Source organism: Zonotrichia leucophrys, chromosome 5 (genome assembly GCF_028769735.1).
Source record: "Zonotrichia leucophrys gambelii isolate GWCS_2022_RI chromosome 5, RI_Zleu_2.0, whole genome shotgun sequence".
In the NCBI taxonomy this organism is placed as follows: domain Eukaryota; kingdom Metazoa; phylum Chordata; class Aves; order Passeriformes; family Passerellidae; genus Zonotrichia; species Zonotrichia leucophrys.
The window spans coordinates 45,751,917-45,759,506 of NC_088175.1; the positions used below are offsets into that span (position 1 = coordinate 45,751,917).

The 7,590-nt window shown below is 44.0% G+C and overlaps 1 long non-coding RNA gene across 1 annotated transcript; it reads right to left on the reverse strand.

Moving 5' to 3' along the window:
- Nucleotides 1-722: 722 nt before the first annotated feature.
- Nucleotides 723-7,314, reverse strand: LOC135448799 (uncharacterized). The gene is made up of 3 exons (XR_010440583.1): nt 7,253-7,314; nt 6,454-6,519; nt 723-811 (listed from the first exon to the last, which is right to left on the reverse strand). It is a non-coding gene; the product is annotated as an uncharacterized LOC135448799 (long non-coding RNA).
- Nucleotides 7,315-7,590: the final 276 nt, after the last annotated feature.

Consider the following 7,590-nt stretch of genomic DNA (forward strand, 5'->3'; position numbering starts at 1 on the left):
AGGAAAAATAAACTTTGGTGCCAGATTTTGAGCTATCAGCAGTGTTCACTCTCATCTTTATTCTATTATTCTGCTGCAAAGGAACTTTCAGCTCAGGAGCCACAATGGAAAGAAAACAACTCCAGCTCTTTTTTCTTTTTTTTCCCCCCTTCTCCTTTTTCCCATCTTGTGATCTTATCCCAGCTGGTGAGGGAGAAAATTCCCATGTGAGGCATGTGGGTGGAGCCCAATTGTGCAAGCTCCATGCTTGCAAAGCGTTTGGCATGGATCCGCTGGCTGGCTTTGTTTTCCATGGCCGGACACAGAGGGAAGCCACATTCAGCACATTAACAGCCACCACCTGTTGCTCTGTTCTACTTCACAGGAACCCTGAGGCTGGGGAATAGCACTGTGCTCTGGCCCTTGATCTCCAGGGAAGTTTGATGTGCCTGGGATGTGCGTTGGTCCCCACATTTTTCTTGCTTTTGCAAGACATGGTGCTGGTGGGTTTGGGAGTCCAGGTGGAGAAGAGTCCTTGGAGCGATTTGAGCTGTGCTTTGGTGCAGGTCACTAGGAGGGATTTTGAAGCTCCATTTGAAGTGGCTCTCCTGAAGACAAACTCTTCTGGGCTAATTCACTGCAATCAGAAATTTCCCTGCCACAGACTACTTCAAAAATCCTAACTATGTCAAGCCTAAGTACAAGGAATAGCAAGAAAATGCAAAAATAAAGAATTTACTCACCTTGTCAGTGACATTTGTAGGACCATCACCAGATTTCTCCCCTCTTTGCACAGCACAGCTTAAATTGATCTCCATTCCTATGCACTTTCCTGTTCATATGTAAAGCACAAGGAGAAAAAAAAAGCAGCATATCACTAATGCAGCTAATTCTCAGTATCTTGAAGCAATTGACACAAGTACATGAATTAACTCATCACTTTATATCACATACTTGAGGTAAATGTGCTATTTGGAGTACCTCTTGGTAAGAATAAGCAATTTAAGATCCATTAGTATTTGGAATATTCTGTTTCATTAAAACCACAGTCATCCCTAAATGCAGATGAGTGGAGAGAAGCTATCAACCTCGTGGTTGTACTAGACAAACTTAAAAACACTTTCTATTACAGGGTGCTGTGAAAGGGTTTTTACACAAATACAAGCCAGGCCTTAGGTTTCCAAAAGAGGGTTCTCCTACCTTGGGTTGAAGTTTCTTGTAACTTTCATAAGTTTGAAAATTATAATGTGAGCAATTCTGGTGAACAGATTTTAAGCTTTTAATATAACACCAGAGTAGTTTTGCAAAACACTATCTGCTACTTGCATACCAAAATTCATTCTCCTTTTTAATGGCCTAAGATTATGGGAAAGCTAGAATTATTTTTTAAAAGAATAAATGCATATCCTCTGTTTTCATTCAAAATTTCCAAATAAATCAGGGCCCCATTGCCCTGGGTTTGATCTGTAGAGCTTTAAGATCAAATCAGTTTCATTTATGATATTGCATTCTAACAAGTTTTATAAATAATATAAAAGCACCGGCTTCAGATTTTAATTAGGCTTGTGACAAATCTGTAGCACATTAAACAAAAAATATATTTCAATGATTTTTTGAATACTTGCTGTACAGACCAAGGAAAAATCCTGAAAAACTTCTGGAAAAAAAGAATGTTCCTTTTTCAGTCACATTCAACCTTCAAGAAGTTCCTCACCTTAAAAAAGCTATTTTGGTCTAAGGAGTAAAGGTAGAAATGTTACAGAAGTCACAGGAATTTCTGGAAAAACTAAATCCTTTCACTGTGCTCTGCCTAATTTAGCCTTAAGTCTTTCCCAAATGTTGAAATACACTTTCAGGACCACAGCCTTGACAATTCCTACAAACCCGGAATGCCTGCAGGCGATGGCTGAGTGAGAGTCGGGCTCTGTTTCACTGCTGGGGAAGGGAGAGCTGGCTCCTGGCTAGCACAGAGCACAGCCTGCCTTCCACCCTTCTCCAGGGGCCAGCCCAGCCTGCCCAGCAGCCCCTGACTGAGGAGGAGCTTCAGTTCCAGCAAAGGAACCGATCAGGGCTTCGAGGCACAGAAGTGCACCTGTGGTGACATGGTTCTGCTGGGAGGAGTGTCCCAAGAGACTGCTGCCTCACCAAGTTCTTCCCTTGGAAGAAAAGTCACTTCCTCATTGACAGAATGTACATGATAAGACCTCATGTCCTGCTGAAATATCACTATAGAGTTACACTGAAGTCACTGTGACCCTGGCTTGTAGAATGTGTCAAAAAGAGTAGGTGTCCTGGCTAGGCACCTTAAGAGCATGCAATGTGTCCCATGACTGCTCTATAACCATTGCATGGCTTAGATTGATTCCAAAAGTTTCAAAAGCTAGTTTTATAATCAGACAAAGGGGCTGGATTCTGGTGAATCAGGATTAGTGTTCTGCAGCTGTAGGGGAGATAGTTTATAATTAAGCCAGCACCCTCCAGCAGATCTCAGCTGGAGGTACCAGCAGTCCTAGGCAAGAACTGGTGTGAAATCTGCCTTGCTTCCTTCCGGCTGAATAGCTCTGCTGGTGATGGGGAAAAGTCTCTGTGTTTCTATGGCTCCCACACAGCAGAAGCCCACCTAGAATACCTGAACATGTGGACCTAATACATCTTTATTTTCCTGCTTTTCATTTCTCTGCAAGATTTATGATTGTGAAAAAAAAGGAAAAAGGGTCTATTTACAAGAGTGGCTGCAAAGTTAACCATTAATTTTCTGCTCAAATGCATGAACACAGTGCAAAATGATCCTTAAATGACAGAGCAGAAGTTAGGTTAAATCTGAAATTCCTATGCTTTTTGCTTTTGTAGGTTACCAATCCATGTATTGAGGTAATATCTGGATAGATCCTTGTCAGGAACTAGGCCTGGCCTGGCTGGATTTCAATAAGTTTGCAAAAACCATTGGCCTGAAATTTGAGGCTAAGTAGGTTCTTCTACCTGACTCATAAGCATTCCACATCAATATCTCTGATAAATGTCTCAAGCATTTGAACACAGAAATAATACCAAGGGTACTTCCCTCACTGCTGAATCAAGCTGTGACAACAGATCCTGAAAGTGGTTATTTTTGTAATATTTTATCTGGTGATTGTCCTTTTTTAAAATGTCTACTAGTGAAGGGAAGAAGAGCAAAGTCCTTTCATGCTGAACAGGTTTCAGGGCAGTTGGGTGTTCATTTTCCTGAAGCTGTGTAGTGTTTCTGCATCAGGGTGGGACTGAGGTCTGTGTCAGGCAAATTCCATGGAGATGTTATTTTTAAAATCATGTCTGCTGTTAGTTTACCCTGGCTGACAGAATTTACCCCCTTTCCCATCTCTGCATTCCTACACAATCTGGCCTGCAATAGCTGAAATTTGATAGCACACACAGGTATAAATTTAGTCAACTGTTGGATTTTGGCAGTTTCTTGGCCACAACCTGTGGAGTCCACAGGCCTGAAATGAGAGTGATGGAGCAGCTTGTCATTCCTAGAGCTCTTATTTTAGAGTCTCTAAAATCAAGTGCACCTTCTTACCTTGTTGCTTCAAACTTGGTTCAGGTTTGAGAGAGATCTTGACAACTCTGAGAGCCATGGAATGTTTTAAAGTGATTAATAAGACTGCACACTTAGGGCAAAGGATGACTCCTGCAGGACTCTGCCTACATTTCGTGTTACCATCAGATAACAATTCATCCAAGTAAAGTAGATAACTAGCAGATTTTTTTCCTACACGTCCATAACAAAGTCTAAACAGCAGGAATAACAACAAAGTGCTTAAACACACGATATCTTCAGAACAAAACAGATTAAAAGAAACATTCTCTTAAAGAAAACAAACCTATGAATATTATATATTTGGAGACCTATGCTTAGGTCTCCAAACCCCAATTTTACCTGTCTAAACACATGTAACATTAAACTATCTCTTCATTTTCCCAAGATCTGCTCAGCTGCCTGGGTGACACGTGCCCTTCCCACCTGCTCTCATCCTGGAGAGCCCATCCCTGTACGTCTCAGTGCCATGACACAGGGGACTGTGCTTCTCCAGCCCCCTCCCAGGTCTCTGGGTATCAGACCATGCCAGCCACATCCCCCAGTGGCCCCTGTGCCATCCCCTGTGGCCCTGGGCTGACTCTGTGCCAGCGCGTGTCCAGCGGGTCCCAGCACAGGAGGGCATCCTGCTCCTCACAGATGGCCCGTGCCTGCTGTGTGCAGCCAGGGGACATGTACCACTAAAAGGCAGCATGTTGGCTGCAGGCTGGCAGGCTGGCACACCCTGATCAGGCTGGGTAGGGCCACACATCCGTGTGCTGTTTCCAAGCATTGCTGCAGTGGTCCTCAGAAACAGGCTGGGCTCGCTGCTGTGCCCTGTGCAGCTGTGCTGCCTCTTCCCATTTTATGTCCTCAGCATCTTTACTGAGAAAACACCACTGTTGCTTTCCATGCCACCTGTGTAGTTTATAATTTTTTCCTCTTCTAATGCATTTGTTTGCTGTAATTTTGGATGCATTTTCTCCCCTGCATGTCTGTTTTTTACCAGCAGCACACTAAGAAGACAGTCCTAGCCACTTGATAATACTGGTGGCAAAGTTGTCCTTGTTTCCTTAGAGCACAAAGCTGCCTGTGATCACACTGGAAAAGACTATATTGTCAGAAATCCATTGTTGCTTTTGTGCCCCATATAGCATTTCTCTTTCTTCCCTGTGGGAATAGCAGCCACAATCAACAGTTACTTGGCCACAAACCTGTACAGCCCATGGGCCTGAAATGAGACTAATAGAGCAGCTTGGAATTCCTAGAGCTCCTATTTTAGACTCTCTCCAAACTTGAGTGGACTTTCTTACTTTGTTACTTCACACTCAGTTTTGAAAGAGATTTTGGCAAGAGATCCTGCATTCCCTTTACTGTGTGTTTGGAAGTGAAAGCACTTACTGTGATAGCAGCACTGCCTTACCCAAACAGGCCAAGAGACAGGGAACTCTGAGCTAGTCAAACTGCTGAGGTTGAAACAGATTTATGAAAAAAATCTATATTTATTTATTTGTATATACATTTCCCATCCTCATTTTTCCCCCGTTTGGTAATCTGATATTCATGCAAGTCTATTCCTTTGTTGAATTTTTGCTTCACTTCCTGTCAAATTATTTCATTTTATTTAACTTCACCTGTCAAAATACATGAACTAATTCTCTCTGTGATGACCTGCCACTGCTTCTTAGTCTCCAGTGACAGGATGCAGCAACTGCATGCCTGCAAAGCCTGTGCCATGGAAATCACCTGGGCATCATTGCAGAGAAGACAAACCCAGCCTGAAATGCTTTGAACCAGCTTAGCTCTGCTCTCAGGTGCTGCCAAACCACAAACTTTCTCTGCCCACAAACATGGTCCTTTCACACCTTTCATCTCTGGGCTGCCAAATGTTTAATGCACAGAGTCTAACACAATGGACACCACCATCTCTCCGAGTTTATCCCTCACCTAAAACATCCTCTGGGGGGAGTTGTGTAGGGTTTTTTGGGGGGGTGAAACAACATTCTGGCATAATGCAATATGTTCTGAAACAATTTCTTATTCTGTGAACTGACAGCATACTGCCTAACAGCAGCTGCAAAGGAAGGCACTCTCTGTAATACCATGGTATTTATTTTTATCATTTTTACAGCTTTGATGCTGGCAGTTGTAATTTATCTGATTTCCCAGTCAACGTGCAGAGCTACCATGGCCCCATGCCACCTTGCAGCACAGAAAGCCCTTGCCTGGCCAGTCCAGTGGCAGTCCAGCAAGTCATTACTTGCACTGGAAGTGGTGAAACGCAAAGCCAGAGCATCTTGAGTAAACAGATCCCTCTTTCATCTCCTCTACAGAAGTGGGTGAGTGAGAATTGGTGTTACACAAGGCTGCGTTGATGCTGTTCAAAGTGATGAGTTTTACCCTTAATGTTATACTGAGGGAGCCCATGTGGTGGCCAGTGATTGATTACCTTCACAAAGCTCATTTTCACTCAGCAGTGGTGAGTTTCAGAAGGGTGATAATAACAGATATCATTGCCTAAGTTCTCTCTCACAGGTTTTCCACTGTCCCATGGAAATCAAAAGGTGATTAATTCCTTTAACAGCTTTTGTGGAAGCTCAGGAAAAGTTGACATAAAGTGGAATATACTGCATATTTACCTGTGGGAGCCAAAGCCCATAATGGGTCTTTAATAATGAAAACTGAGGATACTACATCAGCAAAGAACTGGAAGAATGTCTGTAAAGAAATAGGAACAAGGCTCTCAGCAGGGATTCAGGACATCCACAGCAGCAGGAATGAACAGGAAGTGTGTGTCTACCTGTGAGCTTGTGTGCCTGAAGAAACAGAATCTGAGCTAGAGGCTTTGCAAGGATGCTTGTCTGACCTTGGAGAGGCAGGTTACGCAACCTGAATAAGAAAAAATAGACGGCTGATGTTACCTGTTAAAATTGGGAAGGTCTCCTCTTTGGGAGTTTTAGCTGAGGTTCTTCCAAGGATCAACCTTCCTAAAAAAAGGACAAAACAAACAGATTGGCAGGCAATCCCAAAGGGGTGAAGGAAACACCAGCTGGGGCAGTTTGTCAGGAGTGCACCAAAGCCCTGTGGTGGCCTGGGCAGGTGCGTGCCCCTGTCTGAGGGGTCAGATGAGCACCTTGCTCCTCCTCACAGGCTGTGCCAGCCACAGAGGCAGCAGGGCTGGGTGAGGGCATGTTATCCCTCATCCTCTCCCTCTTCCCCACGAGCAGCAGCAGCTGTTCCACCCCCTGCCCCTGGCTTGCCTCGCGGGGTGCGCGGTGTCAGTAGGAAATGGAAGTAATGAGCCTCAATTAAGCAGCTCCCCATACAGTCATGGATGAGCTTGTCCCAGCAAGAGTACCCAGGCCCAGGGGCTCTGCAGGGTGGTTTTGTGATGTGCAGCTGGTTCAAAGCCATTTGTGGAAGGCTGAATATTCCTCCTCCCTGTGGGACACACTTGCCCTTTTGAGTGCCACACACACAGGGTGTAGCCAGGTGGGGGGGGGCACAATACACAGGATGTGAATGCCATCCTTTTTATATAGGTCTGGTTTCATACATGCCTGTTTACCAGGGAGTAAGAATAGACAAAGGGAGAAACAGTCTCCACCTTCATAAAAATCCCAAAGGCTTTGGCTGACATAACAATGGTTTGCTCCTGAAACAGGATTTGGGCACCATTTAGCTTTGCTCTCATTACTGTTTATGCAGGACAACACTTACCTTCACTTAGAGAGCCAGCACAACATTTTGTGTCTTTTCTTCTTCCCAAGTGAGTCGTCAGCATGGGATTTACACGGTGGCCAGAACTTATGCAGCCTTTTCCCAGTGGGATGCTTCTGCAGTAATACACAGATCTGAAAAGATAAACTATTTATTCCCATTAAGAGTACTTAAGTAGTAAAAAAGAAAGAAAAAAAGTCTTGTTACATTCTGTATCATTACATTGGTATGTTGCTTTTGGGGTTTTCTCCCACCAGACCTTTTTTCTCCAGCTGTTTTCATATGAACTGTGCTCCTAAACTTCCAGCATGATGGAAAGGGGACATCAGCCTCTGCTG